The sequence below is a fragment of the Bos mutus genome, chromosome 14 (assembly GCF_027580195.1).
Source record: "Bos mutus isolate GX-2022 chromosome 14, NWIPB_WYAK_1.1, whole genome shotgun sequence".
Classification (NCBI taxonomy): domain Eukaryota; kingdom Metazoa; phylum Chordata; class Mammalia; order Artiodactyla; family Bovidae; genus Bos; species Bos mutus.
This window is the reverse complement of record NC_091630.1, coordinates 5,105,251-5,131,780: the sequence shown is the minus strand read 5'-3', so window position 1 is coordinate 5,131,780 and position 26,530 is coordinate 5,105,251. Positions and strand designations below refer to the sequence as shown.

The 26,530-nt window shown below is 42.6% G+C and overlaps 1 long non-coding RNA gene across 2 annotated transcripts; it reads left to right on the top strand.

The window, feature by feature from the left end:
- The first annotated feature begins 248 nt into the window (after positions 1-248).
- On the top strand, positions 249-5,826 carry LOC138990785 (uncharacterized). Of its 2 annotated transcripts, none has more exons than XR_011466887.1 (3): positions 249-465; positions 562-785; positions 3,655-5,000. It is a non-coding gene; the product is annotated as an uncharacterized lncRNA (long non-coding RNA). The 2 variants fall into 2 exon arrangements; XR_011466888.1 differs by lacking the exon at positions 562-785 and adding an exon at positions 5,012-5,826 and having other exon boundaries at positions 272-465; positions 3,655-4,664.
- The last annotated feature ends 20,704 nt before the right edge of the window (positions 5,827-26,530 follow it).

Below are 26,530 nucleotides of genomic sequence, written 5' to 3'. Positions count from 1 at the left end.
CTGAAGACTCAAACGCTGAAATCTGTTTGAGTTATAGATCAAAAAATAAACGTGGCTTTTTATAGTATGTTCTCGCTCTGGTTTTTTTTTAAATTAACTTATTTTTTATTGAAGGGTAACTGTTTTACAGAATTGTTCTGTTTCGCTGTTTATAAGCAACTTTGCTTTCAAGAGTTTACCGCCTCTGGCTCTTAGGCTGCCTGTCATTCCAGAAAAGTCAGCAGACTCAAGGGTCCCCGCCTCCTTTGCTGAGCCCCGTGAGCCAGCTGCCTCTCGGCGGTGTCACTGTGCAAGAATCCAAGGGCAAAGAAGCAGCTCAGCGGGCTGGAGGCTTCTCTCTGGGACGGTCAGGTTCGTTGTCACCAGCATGGAGACAGAGAGACCTACTAAAGCAGCAACTGCTCATCTTCCTCGGTCCTGGGAAGTAAGAAACAGATACACTGAAGAAGGCGGCCAAACGAGTCAGTAAGTCCGGCCTCTGAGTCCATGGGGGTTATTTCTGACACTGGAGCAGAGCTGGTTGTACCACTATTACTGAACTGTCCATCTTCTCATTGTTAGTTGCTCAGTCGTGTCCGACTCTTTGCGACCCCGTGAACTGTAGCCCGTCAGGCTCCTCTGCCCATGGAATTCTCCAGGCAAGAATACTTGAGTGGGTTGCCCTTCTCCAGGGGATCTTCCCCACCTAGGGATCAAACCTTGTTCTCCTGCATTTCAGGCTGAGCCACCGGGGAAGTCCATAACTGTTAGAAAAGACCGTAACAGAATCTATGGATCGATGAAAGGTATTCTAGTACCTCTCCTGAGAGAAAAAAAGACTTCTTAACCTAACTAAAATAGTACCTTTAGGAATTTAGGAATATAAGTGGTCATTATCTATTCAGTATAAGTTACTGTTTTAATATGACACAGTTTACAGTGTTTTCTATTTGAACCTATTCATTTTAAAGTTGAGAGTCTAATAAATCGTGTTAGCTTCACAGAAGAACATCATACCCCACTAATCAAAATTCTTTAAGTAGCCAAGTGACAAGTCTGTTAGTGCCGAGAGCCAGTCAGAGAAGTAATCTGTCTTGACTTAGGCAAAGCTGTAGACTCTGTCCTACTTGGAAGGCGTTCCTTTTGCATGTACTGCATGCCGGCACGGTGCTAATCACTGGCCACATTTCCAACTTCACTCCCAGCGGTACCGACTGAATGTTGTAAGAGAAGAGGGTGAGGAATGGGAGGAACTAGAAAAATTAGAGAGGGAGGAAGGAAGAAAGAACCCAAGACGAAAGGAAAGATGGGAGAAAAGGAAGAAATATTTGTCTATTGCTGTTCAATCAGTGCGGCCGGCTGGCTTCTGTCCTAGCCCTGATCTTGTTTAGTGAGCATGGAGGGGAGGGAAAGGAGGGAAGGCAGAGACAAAATGAGAAGGAGAGAACGCTCTGCCCCACAGATCTCCACAGCCTCCCCTCCATCAGTCTCAGGGCCATCCTTCATCCTCACACCAGCCACCCCCACGCCTGTGTTCAGTGGCTCATCTCTAGCGCTGCTTCCCTCATCCCAGGGTGCTGGAAGACAACTCTAATGCCTTGATACCATCAGGGATGAAACGGAAGATGCATTCCTGATTCCCTAATATGTGACTCAGACTAAATTGTCTGGTGGCAGTTAGGGTCTCGATTACTACATACGGTAGTTCTACAGAGTTGTTTATGGAGTTCCCTCCCTTGGGCACTGAGGCTCTGCTATTGTCCGTGAATAGTCTAGGCTACTGGAGGTGATGATGAACAAGGTTTTTCTTATAGAGCTTACATAGTAGCAGAGCGCATACGTAATGTACAAAGAAATTAGCAGGAAAGTTTCAGGTGGTAGATTTTTTTTGAGCTAGACAAAGAATGAAAACAGGAAAACAGTATACGTGGCTAATTTATACCAGGTATCAGAGAAGATCTAACAGTTAAGGTTAGTCTACTAGGCAGTTATATCCAGGGCCATTTTCCTGGGTGGTTGAAGGACAAGAAGGAGCCAGCCTTGGTGAAAATCAGAGAGAATAGCATCTAAGTGAGAAAATAGGTCGTGCCAGCGTCCTAAGATGACGTACTCAAGGATCTCAAGCAGATCCGTGTGACCGGAGCACAGAGGGGGAGGGGAGAGCGGTGTGAGATAAGAACCGAGAGGAGCAAAGGGGGCCGCGCGAAAGGCACTGTGGGAAACTCCTGGGGTACAGGGACGTCACTGAGTTAGAGAACTCGCGTTCACCAGTGTTTTCAGCATTCATCAGCTGCCAGCCTTATCAGTACATATTGCAAACCCATTACATGTTCAAGAAATCTGTGGACTCTTCTGGGATCCAAGCCGTGATAAGAAAGATTACTTCCATAAGAAAATGTTCTGTGAATTCCAGACAAGATACTAGCACAGTCTCTTCAGACCTGATTGATTTGCAACCTGGGTGGGGACTCTTCCTCTAATATGGCTTCGATATTAGATATTAGATATTCGATATAGTGTCTCAATACTGCATCACTGTTGACCTTTATTCTTGAAGTCAAATTTGGAAAATGGATAATTGCAGACTACTTGAATCTTCTAGGCTTCAAGGAGATTCTGGCTTATCATTTCCAATTTACCACTACATATGAAACCTTAGCACTGGAGAGTCGTCTATAGTACCAGGGCTATAATTCTTAAGTCTTGTTTAATTTGTTTTAAAATGTTTTTTGACAAAGAAGGAAAAATTAATTCACACTGTCTTCTCTTCAGTTTTAATTAAGACAACTTCCACTTTGAATTTTTTCATAAAACTTTTTTATTTAAAAAGTAATAGTAATAAATTATCACCATTTTGAAAACAGCATTAGTAAGCAAAACATGAAATACAATTATATATTATTTGTGAAAATTATTCTCCAAGATTCAATTATTTTGAGACATATATTCCATTTTCTAGGGTAAGAAATCACTCTGGTATATGTCATAGGCCACATCAGGTAATTTGAAACAAGCTGGGATGTAAATATATGTAAATTGTTGTTCTTCAAGAAGTTAATTCCTATCCATGCACAGAAGATTTATTTTTCATTCAAATTATTCAGATAGAAAATGATAATATTTTACCATTATCTTTTGTTGAATTTGAATCCTTATTGTAAATTATTTTCTAGGGGAAGGAATTGGGGGACCATTTTCTTAGATGTTAGAGCAATATAATATAAGCTTACTGTGTGAATTCAATAGACCCACAAATTCAGAGGCCAAATAAATTGACCAAGTAATTTAATACAATTTAATACAATTGTTATAGCACTTTCCAGTTTTGGATATTCATCACATATAATATTTCCATAATGCTTTCAAAAAACTTTATATTATGGGAAAACTTTAAACACATAGAGAAAATAGTATAGACACCATCTAGCTTCAATAATTTTCAGTATTTTGTACATTTTGGTTTATTTTTCCACCCAATTTCTGATAAGAAATTTAAGAGCTGAAAAAATATATATGCAATAAACTCAGTTATTTTGAAGTTAATTGCAAGGTCTCTATCTTTCCTAACACCATTTTAAAAATAATTTTATTATTTTTAATCACAAGTATTTGTCTAGATTTCTTAGGATATAGTGAGTGACTCATCTTTTTCTTTTTTTTTTTCTCATTTCTCAGTGCTTTTTGGGAATTCAAAAAGAGAGAAGTACTAACTGTTTTGATGTTGCAGCTTTCCTGCTTCAGAACCTTAGTTGTAAGAGGGGAGCTTGGTAAGTGAGCAAAGGAGAGTGGCTCAGATGTAAAGAGTCTGCCTGCAATGTGGGAGACCTGGGTTCGATCCTTGGGTCTGGAAGATCCCTTGGAGAAGTGAGTGTCTAGCCACTCCAGTACTCTTGCCTGGGGAATTCCACTCTTGCCTGGGGAATTCCATGGACAGAGGAGCCTGATGGTCTACACTCCATGTGGTCAGGAAGAGTCAGACACGACTGAACGACTCACATCTTCAGTTCCAGTAGCCTAAGGGACAGAACAGAACTACTTTATTGCTTGATGATACTCAGTGAATTCCCATGGAATCTATGTTCATAGTCCTCTTGGACTTGTTTCTGCTTCAGTAACAGCCAGTCTTAAACTCTCATCCCTACTTACTGAAGGTTTCTGTTCTCCCTCCACCCCACATATTCTGTGATGGTCTCTTGCTGCCTCTCCCAAGCCAGCACGTTTCCCACACGACCGCCCTCAGCCTGGGAAGTGTCTCTGAAGCTCAGTGCGGAGCATGTTGCCATTCTCCAGGGGTTCCCCGCGGGCTTCGGGGTGGGGCTGTCTCTGCAGTGTGACTCGGGTGAACACGTGACACCCGACCCCCGCCTACCTCTTTGCCGCCGTGTTGTATTGAATGTGCTGCATGAACTGGGAAGACTCCCGAGGTGTCCCTTCCGGGTGAAAACTGGCTCCACGCCCTCAACTTGCTCTTCAGATCATCCACTCTCCCAGGGTCCTGATGCCTCCTCGCTGTGCAGTGCCCCTCCTCTGCTCCCAGGACACCAGCCTGGTTCTGTTGTAAAGCCTGTTGACATCCTCACTTCCCACCTGGACGAAGACGCTCCGAGGCAGGGACCACGCTGTACACATCCCTGCATCCTCCGCCGGTGCTCTGTTGCTCAGCGCATAGTTCGTGCTCAATAAAGGTGTGTGGGAGAAATGACCAAGGGGATGAAGGAAAAATGCACGATTCTGGCCTATTTGTTTGTTTCCCGTAAAATAATTCTGCTCCCTAAAAGGAGATAACTTTTTTTTTAATTCATTTAATTTTCTAAATTAAAATTTTATAAATTTTACAAAAGGATATAGTCATCATTTGGAGTGTCATTTACTATAATACAAGTTGTGGTAGAAAGTTCTTTCTAGTCAAAAAAAAAAGGTTCTAGAGCTATTTTTTACATATATAGTGATATTCTTAATACCTTATCTACTTTTTAAAATAGATATATTCCAGATCTAAAGTCTTACAAATATTATCACTCATTGTATCAAGTCCACAGCAACAACAGGGCTCCGTGCAGGTTCACTGACACATCGCTGCTGTGAGCGGGATAGAAGCCCAGCCCATGCAAGTTAGTGTGCTTATTAACGACGACCCAGACAGCGCCCACTTCCCTATGAGACGCCTGTGAGAATGGAGAAGAGGAAGCTGAGTCCATTTTCCCTTAAGAAACCGCAAACGTGGCCCAGAAACTGAAAAGCACAGGCTGTTTAGGTTTTGATGGAGTTTATTGATTTGTTGGTGGTACGTTTCAGGTGCCTTTTGCAACTTTAAACCATTTGAATTCTGTTCACTGCCTCACATCCTTTCAGAAACAAAGGGGGCATAAATCTAAAATAAATTAAGGTACAGTTCCATCCGTGTAGAATAGCTACAGAGTGGTCCACACTTATTCACATAATATGTTGGTGTATTTGTTTCATATTTGTGAGATTAAATTGATCAATTTTGTTTCTTATAGCATGAACTCACTGCTTTATTTATAAGACATTTAAACCTTCTTACTCTAAACAGAGAATGTGACTGACTTCTTCATTTAAATAGCTCTGGTCTCAGGAATCCTCTGGTGGTCCCGTGGTTAGGACTCTGCAATTTCAATATTGAGGGCCCAGGTTCAATCCTTAGTCAGAAAACTAAGATCCCACAAGCTGCGTACAAAAAAGAAAAATAAACAAATTAGTAGCTTTGATCTTAATGCAATACATAGTAGAGGAAAGATTTTTTTTTAAATGCCACTTTTTAAAGCTTCTCTTAAATACATTTACAAATAATTCGTCTAAAGTATTATAATTCCGACTACACTTTAGTTTTACTTTCAGACCATTGCTATCATTTTCTTTATTATATTAATGTTTGCTCTACTGCCAAAAATGATGCTTGCGTCTCTCTGATAATATGTACTTTTAATAAAGTTATAGAACAACTTTCAGCTTTAAAGCACTTAAGATTTGATAAAAGTCCTCCAATCTTATTGTAAGAACAATAGTGAAGAGTATATGATTCACACGGAACATCTATTGAAAAGCTACATATTCCAAGTGCTTTCTCACAATATTTCATGTGATCTTTGTAACAGTGTGGTGAGGAACTGAGAATCATGGGGACTGAGTAAATTGCAGTTACACAAACAAAATGGAAAACACCTGTGAAGCAGTCTGACACATGGTAGGCATTCAGTAAATGGTTGCCAAACCAGAAAATACACTGCCTTTTAAGGCGAATTCTGTTTCTTTTCATCACCCTCAAATCCCCCCACACTAAATGAGTAAACACGAGGCTTAGCAAGCATTCTGACTCATTTATGCATGTAATTTTGTAAGTAATCTGCTATTTCATCTGAACAGGATTTTAAACTGTCCACCATTTTTAAAAACTCTTTAACACATTTGAAGCCAATCTTCCCAAGTTATATTTATTATTAGCCCAATGCATCTCTTTCCTTTATTGTTTTATTGAGGTGTCTAAGAGAAATTGTTTCAGCCAGGGTAGTTAGAGACTCTGTCAGTCAGTCTAGAAAAGCATCTCCTATGTTTAATCAATGCTTACCTGTCCTAATAGTTAAGTCTGGAATTGCAAATGGTAAATTGCTTTAAAGTCAGTCTTCGTGTCTTACTAATCTTTTCCCCCAAGCTCCTGGCACAGTACCTAATGTATCATAGATCTTCAGTAAATACCAGATAAATGAAACGATGAACAAACAGTTTCCATATTGAATCCACACACTCATTGAACAAGTAATTCCTCCCTCTAATGTTTCTTTGGGTTGGATTCAATATGGCTAGTTAAGACCATGTTCAAACTCTATTACTTGCTTACTGTGGGAATTTGATCTATTCATATAAGTCATTAAGCCTCAGTGTTCTTCTTTTAAAAATGGCAACAGTGAATTCTATTCTTTGTAAATTAGAAAGTGACAAAGGTAGCTCTTGAAGTTTATACATATTATGGATTGAATTATGCCCGTCTACCCACAAAATAGTCATGTGTTCAAGGCCTAAGCCCCACTGCCTCAAAATATTATCTTACTTGAAGGTAAGACAGATTACAGAGGTAATCCAGGTAAAATAAGGTTATTACCATGGGACCAAATCCAGTATGACAGATGTCCTGGTAAAACCGGGAATTTTAAACACACACACACACAACCTGAGATCACCCCGTAAAGGCAGAGATTGAATCGATGCTCCTACATGCTAAGGAGCACTGAAGATGGCCAGCAAAACCCCTGGAAGCTAGAAAGGAGACATGGGACAGATCCTTCCCCACAGTTCTGAGAATAAATCAACTCTGCTGATACCTTCATTTTGGACTTCCAGCCTCCAGAAATATGAGGCAATAAAATTTTGTCTGTTTCAACCACTCAGTTTGTGATATTCTGTGATGCCAACCCTAGGAAATTAATACAGTGTCTGACTGTGATGAGGTCCTGTGTAAGAAGTTAAAGCCATCTTCTGGGAGGGAGGAGCTGATGGAGCTGAAAGCTTGAGAAGAAAGATACTTTCTCCATTCCACCTGTAATGGTCAAACTCCTCCCATGCTTTAGCTATTCTTCTTATCACCAGAGATACAGTCAAGGGTAAGACCTTCATGCCCGCCACCTTCATACAGCTGAATGTCTAGTAAAGGGAAAGCAGACACTGCAGGCAGCTTTGGGTGGATAAGCTGGTTGTCCGGAAGTACAGGGCTCGATCTCTTGATAAACAGGCTCTTTTATGACTTGCATTCTACCTGCCTGGTTTGACTTCAACTTCAACCTCCAACCTCTTATTCCCTCCCCACTATCCCACTGCCCACATATCACACACACACACGCACACACACACACACACACACACACACACACACAGGCTAGGCTTCGCTCACACCCACTTGCATTCTCCACAGACTCCCACACTGTTTTTATTTGATGACTTTACACATGCCATTCTCTCTGTGTGAAGCTCTCCTATTCCCTTTTATTTACAAGTTTTCCTGGAGTCTAAACTCAAGCATTATCCTCACCTTTTTTAGCCTTTCCTGACCATGGTCCAAGTTAGAAGTGTCTCCTCTGCTCCCGTAGAGCCAGATACTCATTATCACTCTGGACCGTGTTTGGCTGTGGACTTGAGAGCAAAGACTCTTTCATCTCTCTCCCACCCCTCACGCTAAGCGCAGTTCTTGGAATACAGTAGGTGGACGATACATGTTTCTTGGGTCAAATGCATAATTAATATAGAGAAATGTCATAAGCAAAGATCCTTGGTGACACACAACAAGGTGGCCCCAGGGCTGATGTTTGGTATCACGTCCATCTGTGGCCTGGCCATGCGTCACTCTGTCCTGCAGGACAATGGCTTCCACCTCCACCCTTGACATCCTCATCCATCATGAAGGTACCACCCTCTGCCAGCCAGCTTACCATCAGATGCCAAAGCTATGTCTCTGTCTTTTATGACTTAGTAGGAAAGTTTTTGGAATGTTGGGCTTTATCTTTTGAAAAAGCACAATCCTAAAGCTGTGTGGTATTTTTCAATTACACACATTTCATTTTAACCATGTCTTAAAATGTGTAACATGTGTGATCTGAAAAAGCCAAAAAGCATTGAGTGATATATCAGTGTCTTTGGAAATAAATATGTAAAAATAAAATGAAAATTAAAAAATTGGAAGAGTTTCAATATTCAGGCAGCCATGCATCTCCATGGAACAACAGGCTGGTTCCAAATAGGAAAAGGAGTACATCAAGGCTGTATATTGTCACCCTGCTTATTTAACTTATATGCAGAGTACATCATGAGAAACACTGGGCTGGGTGAAGCACAAGCTGGAATCAAGATTTCTGGGAGAAATATCAATAACCTCAGATATGCAGATGACACCACCCTTATGGCAGAAAGTGAAGAAGAACTAAAGGAGCCTCTTGATGAAAGTGAAAGAGGAGAGTGAAAAAGTTGGCTTAAAACTCAACAGTCAAAAAACTAAGATCATGGCATCCAGTCCCATTGCTTCATGGCAAATAGATGGGGAAACAGTGGAAACAGTGTCAGACTTTATTTTGTTGGGCTCCAAAATCATTGCAGATGGACTGCAGCCATGAAATTAAAAGACGCTTACTCCTTGGAAGAAAAGCTATGACCAACCTAGACAGCATATTAAAAAGTAGATACATTACTTTACCAACAAAGGTCCATCTAGTCAAGGCTATTGTTTCTCCAGTAGTCATGTATGAATGTAAGAGTCGGACTATAAAGAAAACTGAGCACCAAGAAATTGATGCTTTTGAACTGTGGTGTTGGAGAAGACTCTTGAGAGTCCCTTGAACTGCAAGGAGATCCAACCAGTCAATCATGATGGAAATTAGTCCTGAATATTCATTGGAAGGACTGATGTTGAAGCTGAAACTCCAATACTTTGGCCACCTAATGAGAAGAGCTGACTCATTTGAAAAGACTCTGATGCTGGAAAAGATTAAAGGTAGAAGGAGAAGGGGATGAAGAGGATGAGATGGTTGGATGACATCACTGACTCAATGGACATGAGTTTGAGCAAGCTCTGGGAGTTGGTGATGGACAGGGAGACCTGGTGTGCTGCAGTCTGTGGGGTCTCGAAGAGTCGGACATGACTAAGCAACTGAACTGACTGAATTGACGCATCTCCAGTGGTAATGTATAGATGAACAAGTACCATTTAAAACAGCTTTACAAGAATTACTAGTCATAAACCCTAATTTTAACTCTGTCTTTGAATTGGTTGTGACTTGGTTTTAATCTCTCATAGATTTAGATTTCTTCTGTTTATAAAATGGAATGGATTTAAGTGTACCTATTACAATGCATGTTCACTTTCTGCAAAATAACACACTAAAAAATAACAAAACTTATGAAAGAGTAGGATTGGGGAAGATCGTTCAAAAGCTAGGGAACTTTTTCAAGCAAAACACTAATAAGTTAACAATCCTAATAGACACATAGCACAGTTACTTCTCTATTGGTATTTATTCCCTATCAGGCAGTCTTTGCAAGCTTAACCTCTGATGCTGGTATTTCCCCTGCAAGGTAGAGATCCAGAAGATAGACCATTCTACTAGACCATGTACTTAAAAGTTGAATTCAGAGAGTAGCATTTTACATTTTTTCCATTGCTCTAATTCAAAGAAATGTCTTTGCATTTTTGTAATTTAAACTCAGTTTCCCCAGGAACTTAACATAGTAGAAAGCTTAGGAATTCTTGAAGCCACTGAACCAATCACTGCCTGCAGTTCTGTAGATTTCCAGTTTTCCTAAGGTGTCTGCAGATCACTAAGGTTTTCTCTTTAACTGAGAGAAAATTTGCCACTGATGACTTTAAAACATTAACCTGATGAGAAAACTCATGTAAGAGCCAATACGTGACTGACGCGTTTTATAGCTGCCGTCCTGTTTACCAAGAGTGAATGGGGTAATTAGTACAAAGCAGCACACTTTGAAGTAGAACAGCTTGTAGTTCTAAAACTTTATTTAATTCATGAACAAAACAGTCAGCTGCTGCCTCACAAGATCGTGTCAGGAAACTGAAAATTTCACGGGACAACTTTATTATGCAGCGGTATCCACTGTCTCTCTGGAGCCTCACAAGTAATAATCTTGTGATCACTTCCACTTTCACATTTAAAGGAAATATGTTGTTAGTTATGGCAACTCCTAACCTGGCTACTTTCCCAGAAGTTGTGTGCTAAATATACTCAAGCAAAAATAATAAAGACTTCCTAAATGCTGCAGTTGGAGTTCTTTGGGGCTTTTCAGGGAATACCTTACTAACTGAGAAGGAAACAGTTTTAAACTCTGCAGGTGAAAACGTTTCCATAGTGGTCTACTGATTTATTTCCCTCTGGGTTGAAGATGTTTCAATACCACCGGAAAAGAACTTTGCAGAATCCTGCACAAATATAAATCACTTCTCTCTAAGGCGACCAACTAGACTCAAAAGTCATTGGAGGAAACTCCCTCATACTGCACTGGTTAGGACTCTGAACTTTCATACTGAGAGCCCTGGTCTGATCCCTGGTTGGAAACAATCCCACAAGCCAGAAGATGTGGCCAAAAAAAACCCAGTTGGAATATAAAGTGTGACCCTGGGGTGCATTGATTAAAAGGTAAAAGAGTATTCCAATACAGCCAGCATATTTTTAATTTTCTTTTTTAACCTGAAACTATGCTGCTTTCTGGAAATTGGAAAATAATTATGTGATAGCTAAGTAGTGCTTTTGTGCAAGGCTACTGTTTCAGAATGGGGCTTTCCTGGTGGCTCAGCGGTTAAAGCGTCTGCTTGCAATGCAGGAGACCTGGGTTCGATCCCTGGGTCAGGAAGATCCCCTGGAGAAGGAAATGGCAACCCACTCCAGTATTCTTGCCTAGAGAATCCCATGGACAGAGGAGCCTGGTGGGCTACAGTCCACAGGGTCGCAAAGAGTCAGACATGACTGAGCGACTTCACTTTCACTTTCACTGTTTCAGAATAGGTATTTAGAATTCATATCCTTCTGGATTAGGGGAAAATCTATTGTTTTAGATGCTGTGTGCTCTTAATCCATCTACTCATAGAGTTACAGATCTGCAGGCTATTAGAACAGATTGGACTTTAGGAAGCAATTAGGCTTCCCCGGTGGTGCCGTGGCAAAGAATCTGCCTGCCAGCGCAGGAGACTCAGGAGACACAAGTTCAATCCCTGGGTCAGTAAGATCACCCAGAGGAGGAAATGGCCACTCACTCCAGGATTCTTGCCTGGGAAATCCCACTGACAGAGGAGCCTGGTGAGCTATAGGCCATGGAGTCACACAGAGTCAGACACATCTGAGTGACTGAGCACACGCACACGTAGGTTCCTTTCATAGATCACAAAATCAGGAGGAAAATGATGATGGGACATCACAGCATATCTTATAATACTTAGCTTGCTTTATAACTTGTGAGCATGCGTGCATATTTAGTCGCTCTGTTGTGTATGACTCTGCGACCCCATGGACTGTAGCCCACCAGGCTCCTCTATCCAAGGGGATTCTTCAGGCAAGAATACTGGAGTGGGTTGTCATTTCCTTCTCCAGGGCATCTTCCCAACCCAGGGATCAAGCCCAGGTCTCCTGCTCTGCAGGCAGATTCTTTATCAGTTGAGCTACCAGAAAAGCCCACAAATTATGAGAAGAGGAAGCAATTATGATAACTCCGGCAAAGTGAGAGGGCAATAATGTGTCCTTTCTAGCTTGTATATTACAGCTGTGAAAAAGTTCTAGTAGGTATTTGAACTAGTGAACGTTGAAGGGCATGCCTGGTCATCTTTTTCCAATCCATTTAAATTGGGAATTACATAAACCATGTGAATCACCCAGAAAGACATACTGATTGAAAAGAGCAGTGGGCAAGGACAGATATTGGAGAAACAATAGTTTGAGAAGCAGAAAAAAAGCTCATGCAAGAAGGAATGAGAAAAGAAGGATGACCAAGAGAGATGATTTTCATGACAGATAAGAGTTTTCACAAGAACTAATTGGGCAACATGGTCAAACTGTACAAAACAGTCAGGAAAGAAGAGAGTTGAAGATAACACCCACATCTTGGCAAAAATCAGAACTGGAATGTTGGAGATTATGATCAGGCTGATTGTGCTGAGCTCAGAAGCTCTGGGGAGAGAGAGGATTTGGGGCAAAGGCAGTTGAGCGGAAGGTGGGCAGAGATGGCAGGGGAGGCAAAGGCCCAGCGGCCATGTGGACCACAGCAGACGGGGGCCCTGGAGAGAGCCACTGGAGCCCAGCCTGGGATGTCTCTGCATGGATTTGTTCTTTATTTAAGGGCATGTTTTGTTCCCATGACGAGAATCCTCAAACCATCCCCAGGAGGCAGATGACGACATCTAAGCACACCCTTATTCTTCTGCTGAAGATCACTTGGCAAGCAGAGAAGGAATTTATCCTCTGCTCAGTCAAGGCTCCTGTGGTTTGCAGAGTCGACAGTTACTTCTTCAGAAGGATTACTATGACATCTGCCCGGTGACCTTATGTTTATGAACAGATCACCATAGGTTAGGAAATCCTGTAACAGTTTTTGGAGTAGCACTCCCCTGTCCCCGCACTGCACATCCTGTCTCCTTCCCTCTGCGGTGAAGCTGTCTTCCCTATTCCGCAGTGCAGTGGAGAATGAATTAGCAGATGACAGATACAATCTTTTGATAGAGCAGCTTCAAGGAGATTGTGTGGGTTTAAAATCAAACTGCGGTAGGTAAATAAGGAAGTGGAGGTGGTTAGTCAAACAGCTATTTCTAAAAATATCAAGAGAAAAGAGAGATGAGAATAAACCTTGAAAGGAAAAGAGGTTAAAGAAGTCATTTGCTGTTGTTTGTGTAGTTTTACAAAACACTTTCAAGAAAAAAATTCTATAATACACAGAAGTAGGAAGAAGTAAAATGAACCATCAAAATACAAAGTAAACAATGGTCAGTTACACTGTTATAGTTATTATATTTTTCCTTTCTCGTTTCTGAATTATTTTATGACAAATCCCAGATATGCTATTTAATAGCCACATTCTTCACTAAAAATAGGTATTTTTCCTTTATAAATCACTTCAGATGCTTAGTTGTGTCCGACTCTTTGAGACCTCATGGACTGCAGCAAGCCAGGCCTCCCTGTCCATCACCATCTCCTGGAGCTTTCTCAAAGTCATGTCCTTCAAGTCAGTGATGCTATTCAACCATCTCATCCTCTTTCTTCCCCTTCTCCTCCTTCCTTCAATCTTTCCCAGCATCAGGGTCTTTTCCATTGTCAGTTCTTTGCATCATGTGGCCAAAGTTTTGGAGTTTCAGCTTCAGCATTAGTCCTTCCAATGAATATTCAGGACTGATTTCCTTTAGGATGGACTGGTTGGATCTCCCTGCAGTCCAAGGGATTCTCAAGAGTCTTCTCCAACACTCAGTTCAAAAGCATCAATTCTTTGGTCCTCAGCCTTCTTTATGGTCAAACTCTCACATCCATACATGACTACTGGAAAAACCACAGCTTTGACTATAGCAATATATGGATCTTTGTTGGCAAAGTAATGTCTCTGCTTTTTAATATGCTGTCTAGGTGGGTCATAGCTTTTCTTCCAAGGAGCAAGCATCTTCTAGTTTCATGGCTGAAGTCACCATCTACAGTGATTTTGAAGCCCAAGAAAATAAAGTCTGTCACTGTTTCCATTGTTTCTCCATCTATTTGCCATGAAGTGATGGGACCAGACGCCGTGATCTTAGCTTTTTGAATGCTGAGTTTTAAGCCAGCTTTTTCACTCTCCTCTTTCACCTTCATCAAGAGACTCTTGATTCCTCTTTGTTTTATACCTTAAGAGTGGTGTCATCTGCATTTCTGAGGTTATTGATATTTCTCCGGGCAATCTTGATTCCAGCTTGTGCTTCATCCAGTCCTGCATTTTGCATGATGTACTCTGCATATAAGTTAAACAAGCAGGGTGACAATATACAGCCTTGATGTATTCCTTTCTTGATTTGGAACCTGTCCATTGTTCCATGTCTGGTTCTAACTGTTGTTTCTTGGCCTGCATACAGGTTTCTCAGCAGGCAGGTGAGATTGTCTGGTATTCCCAACTCTTAAAGAATTTTCCATAGTTTATTGTGATCCACACAGTCAAAGGCTTTAGTGTAGTCAATGAAGCAGAAGTTTTTCTGGAATTCTCTTGCATTTTCTTTGATCCAGTGGATGTTGGCAATTTGATCTCTGGTTCCTCTGCCTTTTCTAAATCCAACTTGAACATCCAGAAATTCTTGGTTCACGCACTGTTGAAGCCTAGTTTGGAGAATTTTGAGCTTTACTTTGCTAGGGTGTGAAATGAGTGCAATTGTGCAGTAGTTAGGACCTCCTTGGTAGCTTAGCTGGTAAAGAATCCACCTGCAATGCAGGAAACCCTGATTCAATTCCTGGGCCAAGAAGATTCCCTGAAGGAGGGACAGACTACCCACTTCAGTACTATTGGGCTTCCCTTTTGGCTCAGATGATAAAAAGTCTGCCTGCAATGCAGGAGACCTGGGTTCAATCCCTGGGTTGGGAAGATCCCCTGAAGGAGGGCATGGCAATCCACTCTAGTATTCTTGCCTGAGGAATCCCCATGGAAAGAGGAGCCTGGTGGGCTACAGTCCATGGGGTCACAAAGAGTTGGACATGGCTGAGTGACTAAGCATTCACCTTGCATTTGCAGTAATTTGAATGTTCTTCGGCACTGCCTTTCTTATCTCTCCTTGCTATTCTTTTGAACTCTGCCATCAGATGGGTATATCTTTCCTTTTCTCCTTTGCCTTTCACTTTTCTTCTTTTCTCAGCTATTTGCAAGTCCTCCTCAGGCAACCATTTTGCCTTTTTTCATTCCTTTCTCTTGGAGATGGTTTTGATCCCTGCCTCCTGTACAATGTCATGAACCTTCATCCGTAGTTTTTCAGGCACTCTGTCTATCACAACTAATTCCTTGAATCTATTTGTCACTTCCACTGCATGAATTGTAAGGGATTTGATTTAGGTCATACCTGAATTGCCTAGTGGTTTTCCCTACTTTCTTCAATTTAAGTCTGAATTTGGCAATAAGGAGTTTATGATCTGAGCCAGGCAGCTCCCAGTCTTGTTTTTGCTGACTGTATAGAGCTTCTCCATCTTTGGCTGCAAAGATTATAATCAATCTGATTTCGGTACTGACCATCTGGTGATGTCCATGTGTAGAGTCTTCTCTTGTGTTGTTGGAAGAGGGTGTTTGCTATGACCAATGCCTTCTCTTGGCAAAACTCCATTAGCCTTTGCACTGCTTCATTTTGTACTCAAAGATCAAACTTGCCTGTTATTCCAGGTATCTCTTGACTTCCTACTTATGCATTCCAGTCCCCTATAATGAAAAGGACATCTTTTTTGGGTGTTAGTTCTAGAAGGTCTTGTAGGTCCTCATAGAACCGTTCAACTTCAGCTTCTTCAGCGTTAGTGTTTGGAGCATAGACTTGGATTACTGTGATATTGAATGGTTTGCCTTGGAAATGAACAGAGACCATTCTGTTGTTTTTGAGATTGCACCCAAATACTGCATTTCAGACTCTTTTGTTGACTATGAGGGCAACTCCATTTCTTCTAAAGGATGCCCACAGTAGTAGATACGTTGGTCATCTGAATTGAATTCGCCAATTCCAGTCCATTTTAGTTCACTGATTCCTAAAATGTTGATGTTCACTCTTACCATCTCCTGTTTGACCACTTCCAGTTTACCTTGATTCGTGGACCTGACATTCCAGGTTCCTGTGCAATGTTGCTCTTTACAGCATCGGACTTTACTTCCATCACCAGGCACATCCACAACGGGGTGTTGTTTCCACCTTGGCTCAGCCTCTTCATTCCTTCTAGAGCTAGTTCTCTGCTTTTCTCCAATATCAACAAAGAAATATGACTTGTGTATTTGCAAACATTTGTCATATAATGTTTTAAATTAGTTACTGAGGAGAAAAGACAAAGCAAAAACAATGAAATATTAACAGTTGTTAGACAATGATTAGAGTATGGACATTTAATATTTTTGGTATTTTATATTTTTTCACTATTTAAAAAGTAATTGACAAATGAAGGCTAGATTATTAAATACATAAGGTTGTGCTAAAAATGCAGCTTTAATCAAAATTATTATGAACGTGCTTTTGTTTACTTATCAGATGCTCATAATAAAAATTGAAATAAAGTTGGAAATTAGAGAAAAATCACTGCTTATATATTTTCATATCCATTTTTCAATGGATTTTTATTTGAGGGGGAGACTCACCATAGTACAACTTTGAGTAAGTTTTTAATTTAAGAACATGAAAAATTAAAATTCCCATTTCACTGTATAAATTTTATAACCATATTGTATTTAAGTATTACCTTATTGAGGTTGCTTCTAGATTCATACTGTTACAAACAATGGTAGATCCATTTTTAAATTAAATTTACTTTATGAAAATATAGATATAATTTTCTTTGGATATTATGAATCAAAGGGTATGAACATAACTGTTGGAGGTCTTGCTCCAGTAAGTCTCAAAGAGGTTTCAATGTCTGAGAATGTCTGTTTTAACACATCTATTCAGCATGAGTAATAGCTAACAGATAGCAAATTTTCTAGACCAAAAGTGATATTTTAAGGAATTCCGTGGCTGTCCAGCGGCTAGGACTCCACATCTTCACTGCCAAGAGCCAAGGTTCCACCCTTGGTCAGGGAACTAAGATCCCACAAGCCATGCAGCACAGCACCCGCCAAAATTATATTTTAGAAACAAGGCTAAAATTTACTAAACTCTTCTCTGCAAGTCCAGCTGAGCAGTTTATAAACAATCCTAAAATATTTCTTGTTTCTGTCCCAAGCTAACAGAGAAATTAAAGTTTCTAGCCCCCAAGCTGACAATTAATTGAAGAAGTCCTTGCTGTGTGCTGGGCACTGAGCTCGGTGCTACTGACACAAAAAGATCTCACATTCTAGACCAGAGAAACACCAGAAGCCAAAACTTATAATTATATAAGATTTTTTTCAAACAGGAGGAGGTGCTTTGCAGAGAATAAAACAAAGTGATACATTTGTAAGTGACAGAGATATGGCCCTGTGGGGCTGTTTGGACTGCAAGAGCAAGGTGAGGGCTTTTTAAGGCGGCATCGTCTCAGTTGAGACCTCAAATGAGAGAAAAAGGTCATTTGAAAATCTCAGAGAAAAGCATTCCAAGAAGAAGAAGCAAAATGTGCAAAGCCCTTGAGGCACCAAAAATAGGCGAATACCAGAATGCAGTGAAACCAGAAAAGAGGGTAGCAAGTTCAAAGGCGAGGGCTGAAGCCAAAGAGAGTAGGGTCTTGAGGGCAGGTCTGGGTTTGCTTGTCGGTGCCGGGGGAGGGCTTCAAGGATGAGAGCAGTATGATCTAATTTATGCTTTAGGTCTACAGGGCTGGCATCTGTGTGAACAGCAAAGAGCAGAGTGGCCAGAACAGAGGCAGAAAGGTGTGTTGAGATGTTACTGTGGTCGTTCAGGGGCGACACGCCGATGACCTGGACAGGGTTGTACAGAAAACGTGTTAGAGAAAGAAGAATCGGGTGTGAGGTCTCAGTCCTTGGTGTGAGTGGTTGGGTAGGAGGCGATGCTGTCTGCTGAGCCAGGGAAAGCCAACGATAGAGAGGCCTGCAGAGCCTGACAGGTCGTTCTGATCACACTCAAGTTTAAGGGGCCTAGTAGACATCCACGTGGCAAAGCTGCAAAGATGGCTGAGCAGGAAAGGCTGTGGTCCTGGGGAGAGGCCTCAAGTGGGGAATAAAAATTGAGCATCTTCAATATGCAGGTGGCCGTTAAAGCTGAAATCCTGGAGGAAATAAACTAGAAAGTGTAGCTAGAGGGAAAATAGACCAAGAGGATATTTGCAGAGGACTCCATCCTTGTACGGCCTGGGAAAGAAAGGAGCCAGCAGCTGAGGCTAACAGGGGACAGGAGGTACTCTTAGAGGAAAACTGTGAGCGTGGCATCCTTGAAGTTAACGGAAGTATTAAAAAAAAAAAAAAAAAGGAGTGATGTTCCTGTGATCTTTCACCTAATAATCTGCTTTAATTTGTGAGAACAGGATGGAGTTTGGCTAATTTTCTGCCCAGGTCATTTCAATACAAGTCTAAGGTTTTGCTTCCTGTCCTGGGAGAGCAAAGGAAATTATATGAAGTATTGATTCAGAAGTCTTTTTAAAAAGCATCTTATCTGAAATCTAGATGTGCCCGAAGTTTCGACACTTAACAAAGAAGTTTGAAAATGAATTGTTTCTCCTTAAAGATTCAATGAGTTGACACAAAATCAAATTCATGCACTACTTACTTTATACAAAAAGCATCTTTTCAACTAACAAAGCTATTAGAGCTTTATTTTACCTAAGAGTGTAGAAATTTAATACACTGGTAGCAGTAGGTGGTATTCTGATGTATATAGAAATAGCTTTGCCCCAGTTGTAAAAGAACATGTTTTATAACTAAAACTCTGGAGTAACAAAGATGCTGGTGAAACCACAATATGGGCAAGAGATAACCTGCTTCCTGAGAAAATGAAGGTTTCTAACAAAGTGCATTTGAAGGCATTGGGGACGTGAGTGTAGCTTGATAAGTGTTTATATTTTTTTCACTTTGGCACATAAGCAAATATTCTTTAAAAAGCTCTGCCTCTTGTGAAAGAGGAAAGTTTACATATAGTATAAACACATGGAAACTCTAAATTGTGCTTTCTTTTTTCCTCTCTTCTTTTTAATTTTTTGAAAATTTCTGTTGCAGGGATTAAAACTTGTGATGTATATTCCAGTAACTCCTTTAGAAAGAAGTAACATAAAGAAGTGCACATCTAATTACGAGATATTTAGACATTTATGAAAAATATAGTTTCACTTTGTCATTTGACACAGATATTGTTTAAAACGACATTTGGTAGTTTTATGGGTTAAATTGTGTCTCTCCGCCTCCTCAGAAACAAATACTAGAGTCATAACCCTAGTGCCGTGGAATGTGACCTTGTTTGGAAATCAGGTGGTTTACAGACATGATTGGTTAAGATGAGGCCATACGGGGTAGTGCGTGCCTGCCAGTCACTTCAGTTGTGTCCCACTCTCTGCGACCCCAGGGACTGCAGCCCACCAGACTGCTCTGTGCATGAGAGTCTCCAGGCAAGAATACTGGAGTGGGTTGCTGTTCCCTCCTCCAGGGATCTTCCTGACCTAGGGATTCAACCAGCATCTCCTGCACTGCAGGCAGATTCTTTACCGCTAAGCCACCAGGGAAGCCCATACCAGAGTAGGGCAGGCCCCTAATCCAACATGACTGGCGCCCTTATTTAAAGGGGAAACTTGGGCACAGACACACAGGGGAACACTAGCAGGATTAGAGTTAAGCTGCCACTGGTCGAGGAACCACCAGCAGCTTCAAGAGGCACGTGGGACAGATCTTCCCCTCATGCTTTCAGAGGCCCTGACCTTGGACTTGAGCCTTCCAGCCTCTAAGACTCTGTGAGACAATCAAGTGCTACTGAAGCCACTCAGTTTACGGACACTGAGTTAACAGAAGCCCCAGCAAGCGAACAGAGCTGGAAAACTGCTTTAGGAGTCCCCTTCATTCACTGGGTGTGTCGGAGGGCTGGGCTTGCAGCTCTGGAGGAGCAGAGCTGGACAGCACCCCGAATGCCCACTGAGATGAGTTAATGTGCGTAAGAGCTGAAAATCTGCCCTTGAAAAGGACGTGGGAACACTGACCTCTTTGGGATTCAAGTTGATAAAAACCTGCAAACTGTGTAAGATAAGGTGAAGTCGCTCAGTCGTGTCCAACTCTTTGCGACCCCATGGACTGTAGCTTACCAGGCTCCTCCGTCCATGGGATTTTCCAGGCAAGAATACCGGAGTGGGTTGCCATTTCCTTCTCCAGAGGATCTTCCCGACCCAGGGATCGAACCCAGGTCTCCTGCATTGTAGGCAGATGTTTTACCGCCTGAGCCAACTGTGTACACGTGACTAAAACCGGAATGAGCCATGAAAGTGATAACGCTACCAGGGCAAGGCCGATGAAGTCTGGGCCCTGGGCTGCCCAGAGCACGAAGGTTGAACAGCCCGGTGCTGCGGAAGCCTCTTGGAGACAGACATGTGAGGAGTGTTGCGGGGGAAGACAGAGAGTTCTGTAGTAGGAGGGGCAGCCCCGAGTAAGGTTAATGCTGCTTTTCCCCAAGAGCATCACCATCCGTGTGAGTGGAAGGAGGCCAGGGGACCATCAGGGCTCAAGCCGAAAGGCCTGGCCAGCTGACAGCCCCCCAGGGAAGCGGGGTCCCCAGCCCAGCTCCCACGGCAGGTCTCCCCGTTCCTCTCTGGGAGCCGGAGCGCTGGAAAGACACAGAAGCAGAAACCTCAGAGGTGGGTCACCTTTGGAATTTGCCCACAAGGAATGTCGGATTTTCTGCCCTGTCAGCAAGCAATGCCCAAGGAGTAATTTGTGAATAAATGTAGGCATCTGAAGAATACAGATGATCTGAAGAAATATCTGGAAAGAAAGAATCTATCAACACAGATAAAACCTTCTGCAAGTCTATCAGGTAAGATCAGAGCGTCAAAGATTTAAACATTATTATAAATGTTTCCCGACTCACATGCAAATCTGGATATAGCAATCTTATTGGTATACCTTTAAAGTCAATTTACTGTCTTTTATAACATACAAAATTATTTCAAGGACAATTGCATTTTTTACAAAATACATATGGTAACCTTATGGTTATAAAAACTATTTTGTAATTACTCAGTAAATTTATGTGAAAAACAGGTAAATGAAAACTTGGCAAAAACAGGAAGGTTTGCTCACTGGCACAGTGGAAAGGGCTGTGAAAATGCTTGGGGGTGGCCTGAAGAATTGTTTCTTAAACACCACAAGATCAGCTGAAAAAATAAACAGAAGAGCCTGTCAGCTCTGACAGCTCTATGTCTGCACCAAGGGAGGCGCCAGATACTGTGACTTCACACCCTTAGTCCATTCCACAGTTCAGTCCAGTCACTCAGTCATGTTGTCCAATTCTGCGACCTCATGGACTGCAGCATGCCAGGCCTTCCTGTCCATCACCAACTCCCAGAGTTTACTCAAGCTCATGTTCATTGAGTCGATGATGCCATCCAACCATCTCATCCTCTGTCGTCCCCTTCTCCTCCTGCCCTCAATCTTTCCTAGCATCAGGGTCTTTTCAAATGAGTCAGCTCTTCGCATGAGGTGGCCAAAGTATTGGAGTTTCAGCTTCAACATCAGTCCTTCCAATGAACACCCAGGACTGATCTCCTTTAGGATGAACTGGTTGGATCTCCTTGCAGTCCAAGGGACTCTCAAGAGTGTTGTCTAACAACACATTTCAAAAGCACCCATTCTTTGGCTCTCAGCTTTCTTTATAGAATATATATGCTTTTATTCCACAGTTAATGGACCATTTATCTGTGGATGGCCACCATTGTTTGAGATGTTGAGGTGGGTGTTTCACGCATCACACTCAGGAGACTCAGATGCTGCATGGAGCTCACAGCATGATCCGCGTGTGTTCTGAAATGAAAAGCCCCAACATGGTTGTTGGAACGGCATGTAGTCACCTCTGTGGTGATGCATTTCCAGAAGCCTGGAAAAAAAAATCCAATGGATATCTGTGTGGCTGAGTCAATGAATTTTTACTAACCATGGCTAATATGTATGGAGCACTTGCCATCAGCAAGGGATGGTGATTAGAGTTTTACCTAGATTATCTCTAAGTAATAAGTAGGTAGGCTTGCTCTCTGCATGGACAGGTGAGGAAAATGGAGCTCTGAGGAATTAAACACCTGACCTTTCATCTGCTGGTGAGTGATAGCAGAGCCTGTGTTCACCCCGAGCAGCCAGGCCCTCATGCTTTTCCCCTCAGTGTTACCTCAAGCAACAGAGGCTGACGGGACCCTCAATAAAGAGATGGCCTTAGTTTTGTCTGCTGGGAAACAGATCTCATATTGAGCATTCATGTAAGAGTGGCTCTCTCTTGAGCACTCCCCACAAGCCAGGCTATGTTCCTGCTCTTCTTACAAACTCCATTTACTTCTGACATCAACCTCCTGATACATGTGATCATCATTCTACACTTGAAGTAACAGGTTTGAGTCACTGAGCAACTCGCTCAAGGTCACAGAGCCTGAACAGCATCTCTCAGTTGGACTCTAAAGGCTCTACGTCCTGCTCTAAACTTTATTTTTCATTTGTTTCTATAAAACCCTATGAATCATCGTGATGCATAGGAAATACCTCTTACCTCAAAGCTGGCATTTCTATTTTTAGATCATAGCAGGCTAAGATAAGCTAAGAAAGTGCTCTTGGTAGTAGTTAATCTGCTCCAGAGTGGTCGGTAAGTAAAACAACTAAAAAAGTCCATCTGAAATGGATTCATTATCTCCTTTTCTGGTTGCACAATGCGCTTCCCTGGTGGCTCACCAGTAAAGAATCCGCCTGCCAAGCAGAAGGCCCGGGTTCGATCCCTGGGTCAGGAAGATCCCCTGGAGGAGGGCATGGCAACCCATGCTAGTATTCTTTCCTGGAGAAACCCATGGACAGAGGAGCCTGGTGGGCTAAAGTCCATAGGGTGGAAACGAGTCGGACACAACTGAAGTGACTTAGCATGCACGCAAGGGCTCTCTAGACTTGGAAACAAAGGCAAAAAAGCGTGTTCTTTGTTTGTCTAGTATTACTTCACAGAATGATCAGGGCACACGAGAATTCTCGGGGGGATGGTCCAAGAATGCAGCACAGATGGTGTCCTGATCCCTGGGAGGAAGAAAGGGAAGATGATGAACCGAATCATTCATGCTGTCTGCGAGCCGCAGGCTGGTCTGAGTTGGACTAATACTGGAAACAATTCATTTTTAGTCATTTTTGGGGTCTATAACATCTTACTAGTTGTTACTGATATTTTTGATTGTTTTCTAAGCATGATAGTATTTCTTTTACACAGATTAGCTTTCAAAAATCTCATGTGAGAGCTAGTATTATAATCCTCAATTTACAGATGAGGGGAAGGAGATTTAAAGAGATTAAATAACTTGCCCTAGTTCACGCTGCTGAGTTCAAAAGCCAGGCTCTGAATCGAGAGAATCTAATTCCAGAACCCATTACGATTAAACACAACATTTGCTGCCCTTAAATTCCACTCGTGCTGGTGACCCGGTCTTGTTTAAGGCCCTAAAGGCTTTTCAAGTGAGACTGTCCGTGTCTGTTCTGTCTTGCGTCTGTTTTCCACTGAGAAGGGAAAAGTGAATGACGCAACAGTGGGAAATGGAAAAGAATGCACATCTGACATTAAAAAAAATGTGATAAAATCCACATGAAATGTATCGTTTTAATCACTGTTGACAGTTCAGTGGTATCAGGCCTACCCACATGGTTGTGTAACTGTCCCCCACGTCTCTCCCTAGAACTCGTTTCATTGCATTTGACTTTAAAATACATTTATTCAGTCATTTATTCAGCAATATCTATGTGAGCTCTAGTTGCATCTCTGCTCTGAGCCAGGCTCTGCAACGGCCAAGCCTGGCCCACTGCATGTTCTCAAATTCTGTACCACCTCCCCTGCCCTGGAGGCTGGCAGCCCGCCCCAGCGAGTCCTGTTCTTGGTGCATAGAAGACCGCAAGTTCAAACAGACCTCGGCAGTTTGGAGAAAAGGCAGGGTTGGGGCTAGGGGTTGACAGCATCGCAGGACAGCCCCCAGGCCACCATCCTCACACAGGGTGCTGTGGAGGCGTGACCACAAAGCTTGCGTTTACATCCTTTTTTGCCACCGTTGCTGTGGGAAATCGGATGTACTGAATATTTCTAGTGCCTGAGTCCCCCCCGCCCCCATTTGGAAAAGAGGCATTCATTTTACTTTATTGTATTGACAGCATGGGCTTCCCCTGTGGCTCAGCTGGTAAAGAATCCGCCTGCAATACGGGAGACCTGGGTTCGATCCCTGGGTTGGAAAGATCCCCTGGAGAAGGGAAAGGCTACCGACTCCAGTATTCTGGCCTGGAGAATTCCATACACTGTATAGTCCATGGGGTCGCATAGAGTTGAACATGACTGAGTGACTTTCACTCACTCACACATTGACAGCATGATAGATAATACATATACAGTAAAATAATTAGAAGTAATGTCATAAGAAAAATAAATATTTGTGATTTTTCTTCCACTTTTAGATGGTAAAGCGTCTGCCCACAATGCAGGAGACCCAGAATTAATCCCTGGGTCAGGAAGATCCCCTGGAGAAGGAAATGGCAACCCACTCCAGTACTCTTGCCTGGAAAATCCCATGAATGGAGGAGCCTGGTAGATACAGTCCACGGGGTCACAAAGAGTCAGACGTGACTGAGCGACTGCACTTTGACTTTCACCGCCACTTTTATGGAGCATGGCTCTTGAACTGGAGGAGCTCCCCTCTGCCGACCTTTCGTGTGCTTAAGTGCAGTGCAGCATCGAGACGTGGATATGTGCGTGTGTGCCGAGGTGCACACAGGTTCACAATGCATTGTGTGTGCATGCACATACGGGCATGCACGTGTATGTATTATGAGGAGGAGGAGGGAAGATGGCACTAGATTGTTCTCGATTAGAAATCGAGGAGAAAGTGAGGCCTGAGGGAGGCTGCAGGGACAGGGGACCGCAGTCCAGGGGGGTGTGGGGTCCTGGAGGAAGGGGCGGGGAGTGGGGATCTGGGCGGTGAAATTCTACACTGTGTGAGGTGAAAACCTCACTTCTGTTCTCTCTGTAAAATCAGCTTGCATTGGTCAGCAATAGTTGGATTTTCTATTTTCAAGGATGTAGACCTGAGGAGAAGAATTGATGCCTCTAAACTGTGGTGTTGGAGAAGACTCTTCAGAGTCTCTTGACTGCAAGGAGATCAGACCAGTCAATCTTAAAGGAAATCAGTCCTGAATATTCATTGGAAGGATTGATGCTGAAGCTAAAACTCCACTACTTTGGCCACCTGATGTGAAGAGCTGACTCATTTGAAAAGACCCTGATGCTGGGAAAGATTGAGGGCAGGAGGAGAAGGGGACAACAGAGGACAAGATGGCTGGATGGCATCACCAACTCAATGGACATGAACTTGGGCCAACTTTGGGGGATGGTGAGGGACAGGGAGGCCTGGCGTGTTGCAGTCCATGTGGTCGTGAAGAGTTGGACACAAATTAACGACTGAACAACATACATCAGGCACGACATGGGAAGAGATGTAGTGCAAAACTCTACTTCATTCTGGTTCCTAGAAGAACCAGGTGGCTTAACCAAGAGAGTCATAAATAAAATAATTTGTACACAAGAAACACACCTTGCCAACCATGGTTGGGGGGGGTGTATTTAACAAAAAATTGTTTTTAAATTCTCTGTTTATACACAGGTCTCAAAGCTGGAAGGCATCTTTCTTCCTGCCAGAACTTTTTGAGAATAGGCTTCAGACAACAAAGCATTGAAAGCTTTTGCAGACTTGAAAACTTTTGCAAAGTAGAAACTCAGGTGGAGTGAATGGATGGAGAGAAAGATTAGTGACCAAGGGTTGGAGAGGCCTTCTCTGGGAGGGGGTGCTGGCCTCGGCCAAGCAAGCCAGGCTCATTCTTCTAAGAGGAGTCTCAGGAGCAACACCTTCTCTAAAAACCTCGGAGATGTCCAAAGCCCAATGATGTGTGGCCAAGACCTTCAGATGCCTGGGGCTGGAGACTTAGGTGGCAGAGGTGGCAGAGGTGGCAGCTGCAGCTCCAGTGGGGGCCCGTGTGCAGGGGGCATGGGGTGTGCTGGGCTCAGTGTCTCCAGTGAGCCTGCAGGACCCTGTCAGCTGAGGGCTGGTGGTCTTCTGAGGTCTTCTGAGCCTCCTTCCAAGCATCGCTCCTTGTAAGTGTGTTGGACGTTATTCGCTCAGTCATGTCTGACTCTGTGACCCCGTGGACTGTAGCCTGCCAGGCTCCTCTGTCCATGGAATTTTCCAGGCAAGGATATAAG